General features: G+C 43.0%; 1 protein-coding gene across 2 annotated transcripts in view; it reads right to left on the reverse strand.

Moving 5' to 3' along the window:
* The window catches only part of B3GALT5 (beta-1,3-galactosyltransferase 5), a 52,008-nt gene that overhangs the window by 13,467 nt on the left and 15,211 nt on the right, over positions 1-23,330 (reverse strand). For both annotated transcript variants that reach the window (XM_041734947.1, XM_041734946.1), the window contains exons 2-3: positions 9,544-9,657; positions 7,495-7,582 (exon numbers count right to left, since the gene is read on the reverse strand). The gene's annotated coding sequence lies outside the window, so the exon portion shown is untranslated. The remainder of the gene's footprint in view (positions 1-7,494; positions 7,583-9,543; positions 9,658-23,330) is intronic.

The raw sequence follows: 23,330 nt of genomic DNA on the forward strand, positions 1-23,330 counted from the left end.
GTCAATCGGAGAAGGACAAACAGTGTATGTTCTCATTCATTTGGGGAATATGAATAATAGTGAAAGGGAATATAAAGGAAGGGAAAAGAAATGTTGGGAAATATCAGGAAGGGAGACAGAACATAAAGACTCCTAACTCGGGGAAACGAACTAGGGGTGGTGGAAGGGGAGGAGGGCGGGTGTTGGAGGGGAATGGGTGACGGGCACTGAGGTGGACACTTGACGGGATGAGCACTGGGTGTTTTTCTGTATGTTGGTAAATTAAACACCAATAAAAGTTAATTAAAGAAAAAAAAAATCATTTTTAAAGTGTGCCAGAGTAATATATGCCCCTCCTTATGACTGCATCTCACACCAACTTCTGGCTCCAGGTCCGACAACTATCTTAATTTTGAAGATAGCAAGAGCTGTGCCCCTGTTTGGAAATGTCTACAACTCCTATCATGTGATGTGAAAATATTGGTGATTTCTTTCAGAGACAAAGTCACAGGTTCTACTGTGTGTGGATCAGTGTCTGTTATGGGCTGATTTGTGTCCCCCTCAAATTGGTGTCCTGGAGACCTAACCCCTAGTCTCTCAGAATATGACCCCATTTGGAGATAGGGTCTTTACCAAGTTACAATAAGGTCATTATGGTGGGCCATAATCCAGTTATGACTGGTGTCCTTATAAAAAAGGGGTATTGGGCAGCCACGGTGGCTCAGCAGTTTAGTGCCTGCCTTCAGCCCAGGGCCTGATCCTGGAGACCCGGGATCGAGTCCCACGTCAGGCTCCCTGCATGGAGCCTGCTTCTCCCTCTGCCTGTGTCTCTGCCTCTCTCTCTCTCTCTCTCTCTCTCTCTGGATCTCTCATTAATAAATAATTTTTTAAAAAATTCTTCAAAAAAAGGGGGTATTTAGACACAGACACACAGGGAGAATGTCATGGGAAGATGTAGGCAGAGATTGGGTGATGCTTCTACAAGCCTAGGAAAGTCAAGACGGCAGGCACACACCAGAAGCCAGGAGAGGGGCCTGGAGCAGGTTCTCCCTCACAGCCTCAGAAGCAACCAACCCTGCCCACACCTTGATCTCAGACTTCCAGCCTCCAGAGCTGTGAGACAATACATTTCCATTGTTTTAAGCCACCCACCTGGGGTACACTGTTACGGCAGCCCCAGGAAACCAATATGGTGCCCACATTCATGATGGAAGAAAGTGCTACATTTCAGTTGGAGGTTTGTGAAAATAAGAACGTAGGGTTTTTTCCCATCGTAGATGTTGGATCCCAGGTAATTAGTTCTCCTCTGGTCCTCGGGGTCCCACGCAGCCCGTGGCAGACAGGCTCACACCCCCGAGTGACGAGGGTCGCACTCAGAACTACAGCAGTGTGGCACCTGGAGGGAAGCCAGGACAGTGGAAGTGGGAAGCACCGGGGGAGATGGGCGGCCCCCACATTACCAGTCACTCTGAGAAGGTTCTCATGCCCATGGTTGTTTCTCTCTGGTCTTGCTATCTGGCACGGCCACAGCTGTCCCAGGGCCAGGAGGTCAGGCTGAGGTCGAGCAGTGTGGAACATCTGCAAGCTGCACCCTTTCACCACTTTTTTGGATAAAGTGTACTTTTCAACTATATTTTCTAAATGGTGATAGTGGCTCACAATGTTAAAATTGTTTCCTATTTAATAAAATGAACCATAACTCTATTTCAGCCCTGCTCCCATTTACAAACTGTTTCACCACCTACCTGGCTCCTGCAGTGGCTCAGCAGAGGCCCACCAGGAGGAGGCGGTGGCCGTGGACTCTCCCACCAGCCGCCCACCCGCCGTGGGGCATCTGCGAGCCAGTGGCCCAGGCCTGCACACGCAGGTGTTCAGAGAGGGCTCCTCTCTGGTGAGAAGGGCACTCAAGTGTCCCACCCCAGTGCAGAACGGTATCTCTCTGCCTTTTCACATCATCTCATGAGCCCAGCCAGAAGCTGTGAACAGAAACCCCATTTATCATCCGCCTCTCACTGGGCAGTGGCTGCGGGCCAGCATGGCCTCGGGGGGCATCCTGTGCCTGTCTTTCCAGGCTGATCAATGAAGACAGGACCCTATCCTGTTGGAAGCACTCTCGGCATAGCCCATGGCTGTCACAAGGGAGTGAGCACTGTGTCCTCACCCCAGGCCCTTTTGCTGCCTCAGCCTCCCGAGAGGCTCCCCTATGGCAGGTAGGGGTCCAGGCTCCATGAAGAAGACAGACCTGGAAGGCCTTAGGGCCCACAGCACGAGCAGAACAACAGCTCGCAGAGTGTGAGAGGAACCCTCTCCTGACCAGGCTCCCGTCAGGGTCCTCCTATTCCTTTCCCAGTGAGATCTCAACCTTCAGACATCCGCCCAATTTTAGCTAGGACCCTGCTAGGTTGGTTTGGCCAGAACCTGACCCCTGATGTTTCCTCCCAGGAATCTCTCAAGGGCTTCCCCCACCCCAGCACCACCACCCCCATCGCTCTGCTCCTCAGCTGTGCTTCCTACTTGTCTGTGCTCTGTTGGGAGTTGAAGCCAGCTCTATCCCAGGGTCTCTCCTCCACTGTAATAGTTCCAGACTAAAATCTGGTTTGCTGCTTTATCTGTTGTACAGCTCTGGTTTTTCTTTGACAGGGCAGAGGAGAGAACAGAGGTATGCAGGAGTTGGGATGCTGGACAGAGGCAGGGAATCTGGAAAGGCCTAGTGGGTTCCAGAAACAGGATGATGCACACTGGGAGGGCAGCTGGAGACCAGGTAGGGCGGGCTCCAGGTCTGGCCTTTTCTGAGGACGCCACGGAGCCCATAGTCCTTCACTAGGCTTATTCACTGAGGAGTCTGGGGTCCGATGGGGCCTCCCTCTCCTACTCATAGTAGGACAGAGAGGCCTCCCACTAACTTCGATTATAGCTGCTCCAATCTGAGGAGCTAGAACACACGGTTCATACCAATGATCACTGGTCCCAGAGTTGATGAATTTAGAGTCTTAGGGAGGCATTTTCAGGATTGACATTTTAGGCAACCAAATACCACAGATCGGGTGGCTTGAACAACAGATATTTCTCACTCAGAGCTCTGGAGGCGGAAGTCGGAGATCAGGCTGCCAGCATGGTTGGGTTCTGGTGAGAGCCACCCTCTTGGCTCACAAAAGCCAATTTCTCACTGTGTCCCCACATGGCAGAGGGAGGAGGAAAGAGGATGAAAAGAGGGAGGGAAGGAGAGAGGGAATGTGCACAAGGGCTCTCTTGTGTTTTGGGTCTCCTCTTTACAAACACGCTAATCCCACCACACAGGCCCCACACTCATGACCTCATCTAAATTTAATTATCTCCCCAAAGCCTCACCTCCAAATGCCACCACATACATCTGAATCTGGAGGGAGGTATGGTTCAGTCCATAGCAGGGAAAATCTCCAAACATTTACTGAGCACCTACACTATGTGAAAGGCAGGGTGCTGGTCACTGTGAGTAGTCCTGGGGTCTCCTCCGACTCCCTGGGTCATCTTCAGTTACATGAACTTACTACCCAGAGGCAAGGGTTAGCCTCCCAGGCTTTCTGCTGTGCTTCCCAGTGGGAAGCACCATTTCTAGACCCTCTAGACTCATTCTCTTCTAACACAGACATGATAACCGCACCTGGCCTGGTGACTTGGGCTCTGAAACAGAGAGGTGGAGACATAAATGTGCTTTGGGGGAAGGGGGGCCGTTCAGAGGCACTCCTGCAATCCCCTTGCTCTGCAATCTACCCCCTGCTGAAGCTTTCTCTATTAAGAAAAAAAATGCTTAACTTGCAGCTCTCAAACCTTCAAAACCTGAAAGCACAACTCAAGGTTTTTAAAATCCAGATTTCTTTAAACCTCCACAGCATTCTTTTCTCAATGGCCCAAATAACACTCAACAATCATACAGGACAGTTTTATCTGCAGTGTCAGAAGGAACAACAACAACAAAATGGTGACCGTAGATTTAGGAAGGCCAATCTACAGTGGGCTTTTTAAATAAATAAATAAATAAGCAAGCTTTGGATCATTTCAGTAAGCTAAGACCTGGGACTTTTCTTCTAAACAAAAATTAAACAAAACAAATTAATAACATAGCAGAAAGGATACAGCAGAATGTTATTAATGGGGTTGCTGATTATTCTGTGCAATCAACTACGTCAAAAAAATCCAGAAAATTTGGAAAAGCTCTTTGATTGCCTGGGTCTGATGAAATATAGGAAGGATAGCATTTTTTAACAGCATATAAAACACTCTGAAAACAAATACAAGAGATTTCTCTCAAGGAGCAGCTTCTCCACAATTATTCCTCATGCGTGTGGCCCAAATGGTAGAGCCATAGACTCTAGGCTGCTTGAGGACCCTTCCTCCAGAATTCTAGAGGGACAGGAATTCGGCACGCAAACCATAGAACAGGAAAAGGAAGAAAAATAATGCAAACCAGTGAGTGTGACCATTCTGGAAATATGGCCTGCCCGGATTCCAGTTTACACGAAGTGCCCCAAACAAGAAGCAGTGGAAGCAACAGGCAGCGTTCGGGCTGGACTTGAGCTGCACGCAATGTGTCTTTATGGCTTAAAATTTCATTTCTCCACCAACATGTTTAGCTGATCTTTCAGATGAGGACTCAAAGAGCTACTTATCAATCAGCCCATGCCCTGCACAGTCTGTTCCCATCGACCTCCATGCCTCTACCCTCAGGCCACACCTGTTCCCTTCAGCCCCATGAACAGACCTGTTTCTTCCCTTCTGTGCAAATGGCTCTCCCGCTGTGCTTTCTGGCTTTCTCCACCTGTGACCCCCGACCTCCACCCCTGCCATGCCATTTCTGCTCAGCTAACTCTAGCTCACCCCTGACCCTGACCAATTCCTCAGCAAAGCCATTCCTTCATTTACTACTCATGGCACCCCCATATGGTATTTAAGCAATTTCATTAATGAAATTTATTTCATTTTTTTTATTTTTTGTGCAAACTTTGGCTAGCATTCCCACTGCTTGATAACCCCAGCACAGAGTAAGAACCATCTTCCACGTTTTTGACCATTGTAGCGCCTGCCAACACACAACATTTGCCACATACGACCCCAAAGGAAAGTTCTGAATGAATCAGTGAGAAGATGCCCATGTCTCCGAAAGCCAAATCATGCTTTTTTGCAACATGGAGACATTTTCTTACCTGGAAACAAACCTTCACTTTATAGGGCATCTCCTTGGGATGAAATTTTTTTCACCAAATATTTCAGTGCCTTAGGTATTTTTGTTTTATGTACATTTTGTAAGACTTCAATTATTTCCCAGAAGAAATAGAACCTGGCTTCCTTCAACAGAAGAAGAAATACTGAGATTTTCACCCCCTACTGCTCACACTGAGGAGGCTGAGGGGGTCACCAGCAGCAGTGTGTGGAGCGTCATTAGGGGGTTCAGACATAACTTCACATGCTTTCTCATGGAAGGAAACAAAAGCTGTGCTGAGAAGAAAGACGGGAACTAATAGCACATTTGTCACATTAATTTGCCTACTGGTCCTGGGAGGTAGTCAGATGCGTAGGAGGATGCAAGATAATTTTCATTGAGAAAACAGCGCATATACACAATAATAAACCATGGCTCTCCAGACGCAAAAGTCAAGAGCATTACACAACTTGCCAACATGGCAGTAAGGACTCTCCAATGCAACTGACCCTCCACCGAACACCCTCCTGACCCAAACACCTTCAATCTCCAAGGCACACGAAGGTCGCCCTCAACCTGCTACTTCCTCTGATTATGGGGAAACTCTCTTTCCATGGATTTTGTCACTCACGGCTACCTCTCAACCCTGACAGACAACAGGGAAGAAGAAGACGACAAAAATCTATCAACGAGCAAAAAGCTGAATCCAAGCATCAGCAGTTGGGTCAGGACAGGCAGGCCCACCCTTGAGGCTTCTACTATTGGTAATGCCACTGTGACCATTTGTCTTCTGCTAGGATGCCCTTTGGACCATGGTCCTTTGATTTCACTGCAGGAGGTGGAGCCGAAGATTCTGGTTTTACAGTGGATGCTCTGTAACAGGTGGGCAATTTCTACCTCAAGGTGATGAACTACGTTCTTAGGCCTGTCGTTTTATTCCTACACAATGATCAGATAACTTCCTCCAGCATATCTTACTTGCTGATTATCTTCTGGAAGGATTCCACTGATAACCCACAATGAGGAAATGAACTTTGTTTTTCTAATAGAAATACGATAAAAACTTCCTGACTTTGCTTGCTGGGCTCAAAATTACTTGGCCTGGCCTGAAGCAGATGCCTCTGCCCTGGCTCTGGCAAAATTTTGAGGCCATGGCACTTGGAAAAGAATCCTATAGATGAAGGAAGATGAAGTCCCCCTTTTCCTGATTCAAGCACTGACACCTACACAGTCGCCAAGAGACTTCACTCAACCTTCCAGGACTGTTCAACTCAGACTTTCATTTACAAATATGAGCCATGAAGGGTAAACCAGTCGCTATTTGAGAGAAATTAGCACATGGAAGGGAGATTGGGCAAATATCTTAGTAGTCTTCTTAAGAAAGCAAAGTTTTTCCTTGACATGCTAGAAACAAATTTCACAATTACCATTTGTATATAAATATCATCTGGTTACAAATACTCTTACCAATTCAAGACATCTCCATAGCAGAGAAAGTGAATGTCAGTATACAAAATAACTATTTCACTAGTTGAAAACTGACCTTTTCTCAAAATAGTGAACTTGAGAAAACCTTACTGCAGTGGTGACAAGTAACGCTGAGTCACACCTACTTTTTAGGATTCCCTATTACCAAGGGACCAAGGTGCAAGACAGCTGGTCAAGGCAAAGTCTCATGCCCCTCATGTGATGCACAGAGCCATTTGTCTACATCTGCTTCCTGCTCAAGGCGAATCATGGCAACCACTGCCCTGCTCTCTGACTTAAATCACTCAGCTTCTATAGTCACATCCTACTGAGAATCTTTGGAACAGGAATGATGGAATATGGAGCTGCTCTGCTACACCCCCCAGAGCTCCAGGTACCTCAAGGCCTAACGCAGTGGTTAAGAAATAGTAGGAGGCATACAAATATTTGGTGAATAAACGATCTGAAGTGACTACCTGGGCAGAGTCTATGACCATAAAACAAAAAGACTCCTCTTTCACTAAGCTCCAATGCTCAGCTCATTTCTATCTCTCCAGGTGTATCCACACTTAGACCTCCATCCCCATCTGTGTTCTGGGATTCAGGCTTCAGGTCTGGGGGAACTTTGAATTTTGTCCTCATCACTTCTAATGACAATAAATAATAATGAGCAATACAAATGGTGGTGGTTTTTCTCTTAAGATGACAATCACTGCCTCTGTGGGCTTCTGCTCTAAGTACGACTATAAGACAAAAATTCACTCCAAAAAAATGTTTAAAGAACCTTATTTCAATCACCAGACATCTTCTGTCAGCCTCTTGTTTTCTTTCCCTTCCAAATCAAGCTTCAGAAATAAACAGTTTATACTCACCCCTTGTACTGCTTCATCCACCAATTAATTAATTAATCTTCAATCCACTGCAACCTGCTTCCACTCCCACTGCTTATCTGAATGCACTCTGCAAAGATGACCAACAGTCTGGTTTGAGTCAGGAAAGACTTAGATTGGGGATACTTATAACCTATTTCTCTACCCTGATCTACCAAGAATATTGCCTTTACCAGCCTGTTCCTTACACAGAGTTTGGGCAGAAGATGAGGGAAGAACTGAGAAATGCTCGAAATGGTAAAGAGTGACTAGAGGAACAGAATAGAATCAACATGGAAAAAAATAAAAATTAAAAATTAAAAAAAAAAGAATCAACATGGAGGATAAGAAGTTCTAGTGTAAAAGAAGGAGCGGCAGGGGCTAGATCAGAGAAACATTTCAAAAATTTAGGGGAAGGGAACAAGGGAACTCAGAAAGTGACAGATACAGAGTGGGAGTAACAAGGATTGAAAATTTTGCCAGGCATTGTGAATGCAATCATCTTTGGTGTGTCCTTTCAAAGATCTCAGTAAAGGTTCAAATTGCCTTTTGGATATCAAACTGGTGATACATACATATCAGAAAAGACTTTGAAAGTATAATGTCAAGACTGAGCCACAGGGCACATCGGCTTTTTTGGCTTTATCTTCCATGACCTCCTGTGATGTCAGGTGCTTCTGTCCAAGCTTTTCTTCTTGTAACTTCCATACTCTTCGGCTTCTATGGGGTACCATCATCTCTACTCCAACCTCCCTGATTTTTCTCTGTGGCTCTCCTTTGTTGACTCCTTTTCTTCATCCTGCCCCTAAAATTCAGGTGTGCCCCTGACCCTCTCTTCTGTTTGACACAACCCCGCTTATCCACTCCCATGGCTATACATAAAATAATCCCCAAAGCCATACTGTCCTTCACACTTTTTGTCTAACTCCAAATCCAACTACAACTGGGCGTCTCACAGACATCTCAAGTTCCACTCTTCTGAAACTGAAGTGCCTTGGAATCCACTCAGTGACACCAGCACCAGACCCATGGCCATTTACACAGTTTTATCTCACGGACTCTAGACTTAACCACCTGCACTCTAGCCTCCATGCTATCAATCAGAAGAACATTCCCCAAACCAAAAGTCCAATAGCATTGCTTTTCAGTGGCAATCCATCACAGCGCACCCTACACCTCTACCACAAAATGGCTTGAAGTTCCGTGAATGTACCATTTTGTCTCAGTCTATCTAATAAAGTCCTTTGAATCCCTTCACGTCCAGCTCAAACTTTTCCCCTACAGAGAAGGAAGCTTGATCACTTCCCAGTGAAGAGGCTTGACCAATTCCCTTCTCAGCACCACAGTTCCTTGTACCTACCTTTACTATAACTCTGCCAACCACAGCTATTTTTTTAAATAGCTCTCTCCAACTTTAAGCGATTTGAGACAAGAAAAAATTTTTCATATTTATTTAAATCTCAATATCTCATAACACCTTTGACATAATAGATGCTCAGTAAATATTCACTGAACATGTAAATATTTACTCTTATGAGTTGGACTGTGTTTCTCTCTGCCAAATTCATATGCTGAAGTCCTAACCCCCAGGACCACAGAATATGACCTTGTTTAGAAGTAGGGTCATTGCAAATGTAATAAGATGCAGTCAGGCCAGGGTAGGATAGGCCCTTAATCTAGTATGACTGGTGCCCCTCTGAAAAGAAATATGGACACACACACAGAGACAGAGAGAGAGAGAGAGAGAGAGAGAGAGAGAACACCATGTAAGATGAAGGCAGAGATCAGGGTGATGCTTCCCAAGCCAAGGAACATCAAGGACTGACATCAAACCACCAGAAAGTGGTGGAAAGGCCTGGAGCAGATTCTCTCTTCTGGCCCTCAGACCCCACCCTCCACAACTTGACCTCGGACTTCTGGTCTCCAGAGTGTGAGGCAATAAACCTCTCTTGTTTAAGCCCCGTAACCTGTGGTACCTTGTTAATGCCGCCCTAGGACACTTATACATTTACTAAGGAATAAATGGATAAAATGACTCAAAGCCATTATTACCTGAATATCTGCAGTGTGCTTTTAGCGTGCTTTGCCAGGCAGCAAACACAATAGCAGTGTCAGACAGAGTTCCGCCCACCAGCAAGGAGTCCTGTCAGCGTGTTCCTCCTCTCTCTGTGAAGACATTGAAAGGGAAAATGGTTTTTTCCACATAATTTTTCCCCACTAGATGTTGTTTCTGTTTGGAGAAAACTCAACAGGGAGGAATAGTTATCAAAGACAAATGGTTAACATTAAAAAAGACTTAAAAAAATAAAAATAAAAAAATAAAAAAGACTCAAGAACAGCTCGGTGGAGGGTCTCCGTCCATTCAGCTGTGTCCTGCCCTTTGGTATTTGTGCCTCATCCTGCCTCCTGGGCGCCCCCTTTCCTCCTCGGGCCCCCTCAAGGCAATCACAGCTCTTCAGTGCATCTATGAAAAACATGTTCCCAGAGACAGAAAAAGAAAATGCTAACATGCAAACATCATCTCTAGTCAAATGCCACTCACCCCCTCGTGTCTTTTGATTCTTCTCCTTGAAAACCCAGCATGGATGCCATGGATCAATAGGAGAGGCCAGAAATGTGTGAAAGAGAAATTTCACTGACCTAAATCACCCATGCTCAAATGCTGACTGAGTCACTGTCATGTGTGTGTGTCGGGGAGTGTGGCTAAGATTGTCACAGGGAATATTAACAGAACCAGGACCCAGATGCTCAGGAAATCCCCCCTGTGACACCTGAGTTTCTTGTGGGATCTGCTTCCAGTTCGCTCACATTCCCTGTGCTCCAAATCTGGCTGAAAGTACATAGCTTTCCCTAAAGATAACTCTGGCAGGAAAACCACAGATTTTAATGTGAAATGATTCACAGTGAAAATATGACACTTTTTTAAAGTTCATTAAAATTGTTAAACATTGGTGGGTTTGTTAGAGAGTCGTCCTGTTCCACTTAACAACACCTCCTCATTTTTTCACTGGTATCTGGCTCTGGGTGCTGGTTGTTACACAACGAGTAGGGACTACTTTTCTATAAAAAAACCAAAACTGCCCCCAAGAGTTTTATTGAGAATATATATTCTATTTTAATAATAAAGAGAAACAAAACACATCAGTTAGAGAAACAGGAACTCAAATTTTGAATAAAATAAGTGAATTACAGGATTTTCAAATCCTACTCATTTTCATTTTAAACCAGTATTTCCATTATTACAACTACATGTACTTCTGAATAGCAATGCAACTGTATACAGACTTAAGAGGAAAACAGTAGGTTATCATCCTAACAATAAAGCAATAAAGGAATTAACATTAAGTTTAATCAAGATTATACTTAGAAATAAAGAAAATTGACTAAGAGGTCAAAGGAGAAATTAAATGTGTAATAACAAATTACTATAAAATGAAACAAACGAGACCACCACACATCATTCCTTAGGATGTGTTCAAAGTTGCTTTCAGAAGCAAACGCATAGCCTTAAGCATTTTCATTATTAAAGAAAAGAAAATTTTTAAAAACTAAGCTCTAGGGCAGCTCCAGTGGCCCAGCGGTTTAGCGCCGCCTTCAGTCCAGGGTGTGATCCTGGAGACCCAGGATCGAGTCCCACATGTCAGGCTTCCTGCATGGAACCTGCTTCTCCCTCTGCCTGTGTCTCTGCCTCTCTCTCTCTCTCTCTCTCTCTCTCTCTCTCTGTCATGAATAAATAAATAAAATCTTAAAAAAAAAAAACTAAGCTCTCAAAGAATTTAGAAAACAAAAATTACAGAAAAGAGCAGGGATGATAAAACCAAAAGCAGTATTGAATTAATTCAAATATTAAAACAAAATATTACTAAGAAATATGCACATATCCTCTCTTTAAAATGGACTAAGCCCTTGTATATCCAATAAAGGGAAAGGTGGCAGAAAAAAAATACAATGAAAAATGAGAAAATAATCAAGATGTTGAGAGTCCTATGTTTGGAACCCAGGGAACGTCAAATCTTAAGTCAACCACTTGCTAGTTATGAGACTCTGAGGATATTTACCTTACTAAGGCTCCATTTTCTCTATATATGAGAAATGCAAAACTTGTAAAATTAGAAAGTAGTGCTAACTACTTCCTAAAGTTTTTGTGAAAAGCGAGTAAATACTTCACAGTTCCCAAGAACTGGTAAGCACTCAGGCAACACTCTAGATCATTCCTAAGGCTTATATGATGCTAGTTTGTTTGATTCATAAATCCCTACAATCTCATCTTAACTTTTCCCAGAATATAATCATTTGATGTAGTCCACTGTACATGATGACATTTGCAATTCCATCTTCAAAATAATGCAATTCATAGAAATTGGTAAAAGTACAAATTCTTCCATTTGAAGTAGAATCCACATGGTTGTTAATGAGCTGGTGAGGGGGCAGCTGATGTGCAATGACCTGACAAGAGTCAAATGTCCTCCAAAACATATGTCCCTACAGCACAGTTGTGTGCTGCAAGAAGCCTCCTACTAAAATGTAGAGAACTGACCTGTTTAGATCTGACTGCATAAAGCAAAGATTAAAATGGCAAGAGTGAGACAATGTCTGGGAACAGAATAATGAAGAGCGAAGAAGAGAATTTAGAAAACATGGGTCAGGAGGGGGGAAATGGAGGTAGGAAGGGTTCAACTGGATACATAGGAGAAAAACCACATTAATGTCCCAACACTGGCTAACAAGAACAACTCCTGCATGCCAGCAACTGTTCTGAGTGCTTTTCATATGATTACTCACAAGTTGTCCCCATACATTTACAAGATGGGCTCCAATGTTCTTTTTGAGAGGAAACCCGTAGAAGTCACCAGCCTGGGTTGTGGAGTGAGTTAATGGTCAAAGTCAGCATCTACAGCCAAGCTAAGGTGCCCCAGGGCCCACAGTCCTCAGTCCTACATCCGCTTCTCACTCCCCTTCTCAGAGCCACAGAGAGTGCCCCAGGGACCAAAGATATCTAAAGAAGGAAGGACCATCATCAGTGTCAATCCTATAGAAGACTGTGGGGTCAGAAGCTTCCAAACTTCCACAATGCAGCTTTGGTGGAGTAACTGTGGCTAAAATCAGGCAGCAAATGCCAATCCTTCAGGAAGAAAAGGAAGGCAATGGGGGAAGGGAGCTTAAACAAAACTACCCATACCAGAAGCCAACAGCTAAAGAGATGAGGGTCCAAAACATGGATGGGAAGGAATGGAACCAGTTGGTCCAACCAGAAAACAGGACAAGCAAGATGGTGATAAATGATGGTTGATGGAGAAACACAACGAAAGCACAGCAGAAAAGAAATTAATGCTGCCAACATCTTTCCCAGAAGTAAGGTTTAGGACAGTAAGAGAGTCTTATCTGTTAACATCATCAAAACTACAAAACTTATCAAAACTTAGCATCAGCAACAACAAAAACTGATCAAAAATCAGGCAATGGACTTGAATAGGCAGTCGCCCACAAAAGATACTCAGATGGACAACAGATGCATGAAAAGATGCTCAGACATCACTCATTATCAGGGAAATGCAAATCAAAACCACAATGAGATACCACTTCATACCTGCTAGGATGGCTATCACAAAAATAAATTTTAAAGAATTAACAAGTTTGGCAAGCTTGTGGAGAAACTGGAGCCCACTTTTGTGCAATGCTGGTGGGAATGTAAAAATGATGCAGGACTCTGGGAAACAGTATGGCAATTCCTCAAAGAATGAAACATGGAATTACTATAAGGTACAGTAACCCCACTTCTGGGTACCATCTAAAAAAGAAAGCAGGGGATCCCTGGGTGGCGCAGTGGTTTGGCCCAGGGCGCGATCCTGGAGACCCGGGATCGAATCCCACATCGGGCTCCCAGCGCATGGAGCCTGCTTCTCCCTCTGCCTGTGTCTCTGCCTCTCTCTCTCTCTGTGTGTGACTATCATAAATAAATAAAAATTTAAAAAAAAATAAAAATAAAAATAAAAAAGAAAGCAGGGGAAAAAAATTAAAAAAAAAAAGAAAAAAGAAAGCAGGGACTTAAAAAAGTTATTTGTACACCCATGTTCATGAACAGCAGCATTCACAACAGTCTGAAGGTGAAAACAACCCAAAAGTCCATTAAGAGATGAATGGATAAAGAAAATGTGGTCTATCCAGACAGTGGAATAGTTCTCAGCCTTAAAAGGAAGTGCTTTCTGATACTTGTTACAAACATGAATGAACCTTGAGGACACATCGCTAAATGAAATAAGCCCATCATAAAAGGACAGACACTGTACGATTCCATTTATAAGAGGTCCCTAGCATAGTCAGATGTATAGAATCAGAAAGTAGAATGGTGGTCGCCAGGGCCAGGGGGACTGTGGGTTTCCTTTTGGCATGATAAAGGTGTTCTGCAACTAGACATTAGGGATGGTAGGAAAATATTGCAAATGTACTAAATGTCATGGAATTGTAACTAATGTGGCCAACATAATTTATGTATATTTTACCACCATAGTAAAAAGAAAACAAGGGGTTCGTTGAATTGCAAGTTTTGTGAGTAAAATTTATATTGGTATTGAACTCTGGTAAAAACTGTTCATAAAATCTCAAAAAAGGAAAAAAAAAGAATTAAGGTTGAAGGGAAACCAAGATCAGAGCTAGAGGGGATATGGAGGCCTTTCTATCACTGTAGGGCAAGTTTTCCCAAACCGTGTCCACCAGACACCAAGAGGACCTGTGTGTGTTTGGGGACAATGCTTAGGGGTGGGAGAGAAGTTGATTGCAAGTTGGGGGACCACTGGATTAAACAAAATTAGGCTTCTTCACTGCAAGACTTTTTGGAAACCTTATGAAGTTAACGTTCAGAGTAAATTTCAAAAAGAGGTTTCATAGGCAGGTAGCCCAAATTTCTTTGATCTCAGAACAGTTTGTGAGGAACACATCCCACAGACTAATGAAGAAACCAAACGGATAAAAAGATTGACCAAGTGGGGTTATAGCTGGGTCAACAGCAGGAGAGGTGGGTCAGCAGGTGAGAGCCACAGACTCTATGAATCTGAGTAAGTAGGAAGCAGCCACATGAAAAATCCCTTTCCGGGATGCCTGGTGGCTTAGGGGTTGGGTGCCTGCCTTCGGCTCAGGTCGTGGTCCTGGGATCCGGGATCGAGTCCCACATCAGGCTCCCTGTGAGGAGCTTGCTTCTCCCTCTGCCTGTGTCTCTGCCTCTCTCTCTCTCTCTCTTTCTCTCTCTCGGTGTCTCTCATGAATAAATAAATAAAATATTTTTTAAAAAATGCCATTCCAACCTCATAATTCAGCTTCTCTAACCATTTAAACCTCCCCTATTATGCTTGGCATTATCAGTCTTCATTAGCCTGAAAAAGCTCCTCCACATCTTACCTGATGGAATCACGTGCGCAAACCACCTTGCTTTGGCATGCCACACTGTGCTGCAGATGACCCAAAAAAGAGATTCAATGAGACAAGTGTTAATAGCATGTGTTAGAAGTCAGGAAAGAGTGCCCATCAGTCAATGGACATTGTAGACATAAGTGCTACAATGTAGCTTATGCTACAGGAAGCATAAGTCTGTCAAAGAATAATGGAGACGATTACTCACTTTGCATATAGTTTAGTTATTTTTCATATAAATTATTTTCTCCCTTGGGAGAGTCAGCTGGCAAAGTGACTCTTAGAAACAAAACCATGATTCACAAGAGAGTCAGTATGGAAAGAAAAAACTACAGTCCTAGATGATAAATCTTACTTGCTCATTTTGGCGGGTCACCTGATTAGTTAATAACTAGCAAAGAGGGAAATTCAGCATTGTGTCCTTGAGAAAGCCAAATAAGTATCAAAAAATTTCAATTTCAGTTATTTATGGGTTCTCCAGGAAACTCTGAGAGTGCACTAAGGAGCACTGGTGACAGGCTGTACCTATGGCATGTTGACCACCATCCTTCCACTTATTTGCTTCTTTCAAATTTCTCAGTTCCTTAATCCATGTCTAACTATAATAGGCACGTGTTTCTCTCCAAAGCTATCAAACACCTGGGCACTATGCCAGGCTTCATACAAAACTGGGGCACTGGGTGGCTCAGTCAGTTAAGCATCTGCCTTCAGCTCAGGTCATGATCCCAGAGTCCTGGAACTAAGCCCCTTATCTGGCTCCCTGTTCAGTAGGGAGCCTGCTTCTGTCTCACCATATGCAAGCCCCCCTGCCTGTACTCTCTTGCTCGCTCTCTCTCTCTCTCTCTCAAATAAATAAAATCTTTGAAAAGAATAAGAACTAGGATACTGAATGCCCACTCTGACCTGCTCATTGGTTGAATAATGTTATCAACTAATATTGCTTAAATGTGTAATAGGCTATCAAGACATTTGTTTCTCTATTTTGTCCACACTAACATAAAACAGTAAGTTCAAACTGGCCACAAATAGACAAGCAACATTCAAATGAAAAGCACAACTCTTGGCATATTCCTTGAAAGTGGTAGCCGGGGGGAAAAACACTAATTCTGTAAAAAAAAAAAAAAAAAAAAAAAAAAAAAACAGAATTTGCATGTACATTTAACTGGGTGGTAAAATTAGTGGAAAGGTAAGGAACTGAAATTCATAAACATCTTATTTTTATTCAGCTCCCTTCCCAAGCCAGAGAAAAGTGAACAGAGGTATAAATAGGAAACCTCAAGGAAATGAGGGAAATGGCCCTCTAGAGTAAAATAAGGTCAAATCTCTACAGCTGCCTTTCCAACTTCCAAAGGGTGAAGAAAGGCCCAACAGAAAGAAGAATTATTACCACCCCCAAAGATAATTGCCTCCAATAGAGCCAGGACTTATCAAAAGTCAAAGGAGATGTAGCGGACAGGTTAAGAGGATCAACTTAATACTGTAAGAGCTCCTGAAGAAAAGAATAATGGGAATAGCTGAGAAGAAAAATGAGAAGAAATATCAGCTGAGAATCTTTCAGAATGCAAAATGTGGCCAACATAATTTATGTATATTTTACCACCATAGTAAAAAGAAAACAAGGGGTTCATTGAATTGCAAGTTTTGTGAGTAAAATTTATATTGGTATTGAACTCTGGTAAAAACTGTTCATAAAATCTCAAAAAAGGAAAAAAAGAATTAAGGTTGAAGGGAAACCAAGATCAGAGCTAGAGGGGATATGGAGGCCTTTCTATCACTGTAGGGCAAGTTTTCCCAAACCGTGTCCACCAGACACCAAGAGGACCTGTGTGTGTTTGGGGACAATGCTTAGGGGTGGGAGAGAAGTTGATTGCAAGTTGGGGGACCACTGGATTAAACAAAATTAGGCTTCTTCACTGCAAGACTTTTTGGAAACCTTATGAAGTTAACGTTCAGAGTAAATTTCAAAAAGAGGTTTCATAGGCAGGTAGCCCAAATTTCTTTGATCTCAGAACAGTTTGTGAGGAACACATCCCACAGACTAATGAAGAAACCAAACGGATAAAAATATTTTCTTTTAGTGTGGCCCTCTTAAGTTGAGAATTTTTTTGTTTCCTATAATAGCTTGCACAATGAAAGGGTTGCTTTTTGTTGTTCCCTGAAAATTTAGTGAATTTCATCTCTAAATCTTTCTAGGGTTATTGTCTTTTAGGATGGGATCAGGTATAATTCTGATTATATATTCAGTGTGTTTCGGACGCCTGGGCGGCTCAGCAGTTTGGTGCCTGCCTTTGGCCCAGGGAGTGGCCCTGGAGTCTCGGGATGGAGTCCCACGTCCGGCTCCCTGCATGGAGCCTGCTTCTCCCACTGCCTGTGTCTCTGCCTCTCTCTCTCTCTCTCTCTCTCTCTCTGTCTCTCATGAATAAAAAAATAAAATTTTTAAAATAATAAATAAATAAATAAATTCCGTGTGTTTCATTATTTTTTATTCAGGATCTAGCTCTTCTTCAGTGAACTTTGTTATTTGCTATTTTTACAAAATGATCTATGTTTTGAAAGGTAACAGCATGAAGTTCTTTTTAATATTCTATTACGATTTAAAATTGTCATTTCTCGGGGCACCTCGCTGGCTCAGTCATTTGACCATCGACTCTTGATTTCGACTCAGGTCATGATCTCAGGGTCATGTCAGGCTTCATGCTCAGCGGGGGGTCTGTCTGAGATCCTCTCTCCCTCTCCCTTTGCCCCTTCTTCCTTTGCTCATGCTTGCTCTCTCTCTCTCTCAAAAAAAAAAAAATTAAAAATAAAAGTGTTGTCTCTCCATGGTTGTGCACCTTATTTATTTTTAATACAATTTATTTATGCTCTTTTCTCTTTTTCGTTAAATCTTGCTGGGCTTTATGTCCCTGGTTTTTCTAACAAATAGTTTTTGAGTCTGCAAACACTGCTGTCTGCTTTATTCTCTATTTCATTCATTGCTACTCGTATCCTCATTTTTCCTTTTCTAGCCTTTTAAAGGTTAACTTTGTCTTTTGTCTAACTTCTTGAATTACACACCTAATATATTTTAAATCCTAACTCAGTTGTATGTTTGAAATACTTCATAATTTGAAAAAAAATTTAATGCTTTCAAGCTACATTCTGAATTTGGAGGCAATCTAAAACCCAAGTGTACCCTGAAAGCAACTCTTCATACAATTACAGGATGCACAAAGAGAATCTAAACCCAGCAATCACAATTAGCCACGATTCCAGCTCCGCCTCCTTTGTATCCTCAGGCAACAGCAAAGCAGATAAAACATGATATCCAGAACACAAATTAAAGCTCCAAGCAGAAAACAAATAATTCTCACATAAGGAGAAAAGCAACCAAGGATAATTCATTCACATTATATCTGAAGGTAGAGCAGAACCTGCCCTTCTTAAATATAATTGATGCAGAGAAACAGCAAACAGGCATAACACCACAGAAAAGAAAGGACAGCAAAGGGAAGGAAATGTGGGAAAGACAAATAAAGAAGCCAGTCTAGAGAAAAATATATTCCCAGCAGTGAGTTACAAGTTCTCACATGGGTCCCAGTGATACTCAGTGAACACCGGGGAAATATCCCTGGATGGGTTGATATGTCTCCATCCCTGGCTCCATCTCCAGATGGAACATGTTTGGCCTTGAGGTTGATTTGGAATATTTTACTAGAAACTGGAATGATTAGTACTATCAACAATGATTTTAAAAGCTGTCAGCACATGGGCTGCCTGGGTGGCTCAGTTGGTTGGGCATCTGCCTTCGGCTCAGGTCATGATCACAGGGTCCTGGGATCAAGTCCCACATCAGACTCCCTGATCAGTGGGGAGTCTGCTTCTCCCCATCCCAATGCCTCTCCCCACAGCTTACTTGTGTTCTTTCTCTCTCCCTCTGTCCCAAATTAATTTAAAAATCTTGGACAGCCCAGGTGGCTCAGAGGTTTAGTGCTGCCTTCAGCCCAGGTCGTGATCCTGGAGACCCAGGATGGAGTCCTGTGTCGGGCTCCCTGCATGGAACCTGCTTCTCCCTCTGCCTGTGTCTCTGCCTCTCTCTCTCTCTCATGAATAAATAAATAAAATATTTTAAAAATTAAAAAAAAATAAAAATCTTTTTTTAAAAACCTGTCAGCATAATACCATGCACTTTAAGCTTTAAAAACGTTGACCACAGTCTAAGCTACCAAAAAGGAAAAAAAAAAAAAGCTTTTTACAATTTTACAATAAATGATCTGTGGCTATAAGACATTAAGAACATAAAATCAGCAAAACAAGAACAAAAGCATGAGACGACAATGGGAAAAAAGAGTAAAAAAGGAACCTGCAGAGCTCAGGAACCATATGGAGAGCCAAAGCTCCACAACAAAACAAACAAATAAGGGACAAATAGTAAGAAACAGGGCAGACAGCTGTCAACTTCAATAGGAATGCCCAGGAATGGTTTCAGATAACTTCAGAGAGTCAGAAGTTCAATAAAAGGGTCAGGGACCAAAATTTAGACAACAAATTAAATACTGTGCCCCTGTCATTGGTCATTGTATTCCAGCAATGGAATTTGCTGTTTCACAAAGCTGCTCGGGCACATTTTTTTGGCAATTCTCTTTAAAACCAAGGTTTATTTTTTTTTAATTCAATAAAAGAAAACTAATTTTGTTGCTTTATCTTCATGCCTCATTCTTGACCCAAAACAATCTTATTCAGCATGGTAAAGTGCTCAGCACAAAATGAGCAAATAACAATAACAGTAAAATATAATGGCTATTTGTGTAGCTCTTAATTACATCCTGACACTGCTCTAAAGCTTTATCCATATGAGCCATTTAATCCTCCTACCTCTCCCAACTATGAAATAAACACTATTAGCTCGGATTTCAATGGAGGAAACTGAGGCACAGAGAAATTAAGGAACATGCCCAGGGTCACACAACAAGTGGTTGGCAGAGCTGGGACTGTGAACCTGGGCATCAGGCTTCGGAGCCCAAGCTCTTCATCTCTACATGAGTATTTACTGAATGAGTAAATGGATGATCAGCTACTTTATTTTCTCAACTCGGTCCCAAATAACTTCTGGTGAAAATTCCAGTCGATTTCTTTTCAAAATGAGTCTCATTACCTGACACCCAAATCTCCTGATCCTGGATTTCCACTGAAGGCCATGTGGGTTGCCAAGATCTCCATAAGCCATCTTGGCCATCCTTTCCCCTGGCCTCTTCAGACACAGACTCAGACACCTCTCGCTGCCTTCAGGCCGAGAAAAGTCATCAGAAGAGGACCACTGGAGACCAGTCACAGAGCTTGAAGGAACCCTGTCCTCAGGCCAGCAGCAAAGGAGAAGAGCCTGTAATTAAGGGTGCTGGGAAGAGCCCTCACCCTTTTGAGGGGCTTTCCTAGGGACAGAAAGAGGGGAAGCAGAAGCATGCCATCGGGAGCGGGGGTGGGGGGAGAAGGTAAGGTGGGGAGAATATTACAGGAGGTCACAAGCCTGGGGTCCCTCAAGGGCATCAGTAAGAGAGAGAAGCAGAAACAAGGCTCCTGGAAGCTCCTGACTGTGGACAGTTATCCCTGTGGACAGGGATGTGGTAGTTCAAGGTGTGTTGGGTTCACATCCCCATCAGCATCCTGGTCATCTGCAGAGAGAGGCTGACAAGGACCAAGCAGGGTTTCACAGCCACTGGAACCAGGATTCAGGATCAGGATCTAATCCCGGTAGAAAACCAAGTAGGAACTTGATCCAAAGCCCTGTTAAATGGAGAGGCATCCTGGAGATGCAAAAGGTTCCCCTGAGGCCCCAGAGCCCCAAGGCCAACTCCGAGCTCAGGAAGGCAGCGATGGAGCCCCTGAAACCCTTCCAGGATTGGTCTGACCCAATCTACAGCTGCTAGTGCCAGTCTGGCAAGCCCAAGGAAGGAGAGCTGCCCACTGATGTCCCCTGATGAAAGGATGAAGATTATCATCTGCTCGAGGAAGCTTGGTCAGGTGTGGAGACTCATAAAATCAGATATCAACAGTAGTCCTTGTTTCTTCAAAGTACCTACTTGGAAATAATACAAAAGAAATGGTTCCCATGTTCTGGAAGGAACTTTGTGAAGACAACACTGTCCTTGTCAATGTTTTGAGAGGACAACTTAGTGAAATACCGTTATGATCTGAGTTGCATCTGCAGGAGCTTAATGTCAGTAGACCACAAAAGTTTGCTTTCTTAATTAACCTAACAAAGGAACTATAAAAGATGAGTTGAGTTGAAAAGGGGAAAAATAAGGGGCGCCTGGGTGGCTCAGTGGTTGAGCATCTGCCTTTGGCTCAGGTCGTGATCCCGGGGTCCTGGGATCAAGTCCCACATAAGGCTCCCCACAAGGAGTCTGCTTCGCCCTCTGCCTGTGTCTCTGTCTCTGTCTCTCTCTGTCATTCATGAATAAATAAATAAAACCATTTTAAAAAGAAAGAAAAGGGAAAAATGCAAGACAGAAAACAGGTCTTAAAACATATGCAGCCATTCCTTAAAAGAAGAGATAGATACTTTTTTTTTTTTTTTTACCTACTGCACATTACACCTGCAGGACTTATTTATCTCATAACCAGAAGTTTGTACCTTTTGATGCCCTGTACCCATTTTCCCCACCTGCTCTCACCCTGCCTCTGGCAACCACCAGAACATTCTCTTCCCTCTATGAGTTCAGTTTAGGGGTGTTTTTTTTTTAGATTCCACATATAAGTGAGAGCACTTGTCTTTCTCTTTCTGATTCATTCCACTAAGAGGAAGATATTAAATACTTTCTCTGAAATAATTTGCATATTACATGCACCTGTTTAAGAAGAAACATCATAAAAGATGTGGACATACAAGACTACATAACTTCACTAAAATATTTTATTACATGCAAAGATGAGCAGAATCAGTACACATTTACCCACAAATGTGACTCTAGGAATTTCCACCTATAAAATAGTCTACAGCCATCCCCACCCCCAGCACTCACAGGAATATGACACCTCCCCAGATGCCTGTCTTCATTAATTCACCTCCTGCACCTCATGAAATAAGGGCAGAAACAGCAAATGAGGGAGATGTGGTTGCAGTGACGTTAATATTTACAACAGGCAAATACATAACAGGGACTTTTGTAAGTTTGTCATGCTAACATAGAGGAAGGGTGAAAAATAACTTCACGACATCCGATTACTGCAGACTTGGAAAGGGGTTTCTATTGGAGGCTGTATTAATCCCCAAGTCAGACACCTAAATAGAAAAAAAAAAAAAAAGTAAAACCAATAGGATTAAAAAAAAAGTCAGATGCAATATTTACTGCACACATTTAGCCTGCATGACACACACACATGCGTGCACATGCATGCACATGACTGACACAGATATTATGAGAAAGACTCATTATAAAATCTTACAGCATCTCTCTCTACTTAGAAATGACCTAAAGAGATATCCTTCTAGTCCTCGCCACAAGGCCAAAACCACTACTACGGCTTCTCCATGAAGAGACAGACACCCTTTGCAACCTCCCACCTATCAGCGCTCCATAAACCCCACTGCAGGGAAATGCCTGCACAGACTGCTAGGAGTTGGGCTTTGTTCCTCAGAAGGAGTTATTGATTTTAAGGGGAAGATGTTTCTCTTTTTTTTAAGATTTTTATGTTATTTATTCATGAGAGACAGAGAGAGAGAGAGAGGCAGAGGCACAGGCAGAGGGAGAAGCAGGCTCCATGCAGGGAGCCTGACGTGGGTCTTGATCCCAGGTCTCCAGGATCAGGCCCTGGGCTGAAGGCAGCACTAAACTGCTGAACCACCCAGGCTGCCCAGGGTAAGATGTTTCTATCCTGTTAATTCTCCCATCCTATGTTTGCACCATGCCCACCCCGTAACACCACTTCCTCAAGTGTGTGTGTGGTGTGAGTAGAGATGATACTTTGTAAATGAATATACTATCAATAGCAAAGATAATAATAATGACCCAATTAAAAACTGGGCAAAGGACCTGAATGGACATTTTTCCAAGGACATCCACATGGCCAACAGGTACATGAAATGATGCTCAACATCATTCATCATCAGGGAAATGTAAGTCAAAACCACAGTAACAATAACCTCACACCTGTTAGGATGTCTATTATCAAAAAGACAAGAGAGAACAAGTGTTGGCCAGGAAGTGGGGAGGAGAAGGAGACCCTGGTGCAAACTAGCACAGCTACTACGGAAAACAGTAAGGAGGAAAGTAAACCTGAAAGATATGATCCAGCAATCCTAGTATATAATCCAAAGGAAACAAAAACATTATCTCAGAGCCATCTGTAGTCCCTTGTTCACGGCAGCAATAGTCACAATATCCAAGGTACAGAAACAACCTAAGTGTCTGCAGACAGATAAACAAATACAGAAAACAACTGAATGCTACTGAATCTTAAAA

This window comes from Vulpes lagopus, chromosome 20, assembly GCF_018345385.1.
Source record: "Vulpes lagopus strain Blue_001 chromosome 20, ASM1834538v1, whole genome shotgun sequence".
Lineage (NCBI taxonomy): Eukaryota > Metazoa > Chordata > Mammalia > Carnivora > Canidae > Vulpes > Vulpes lagopus.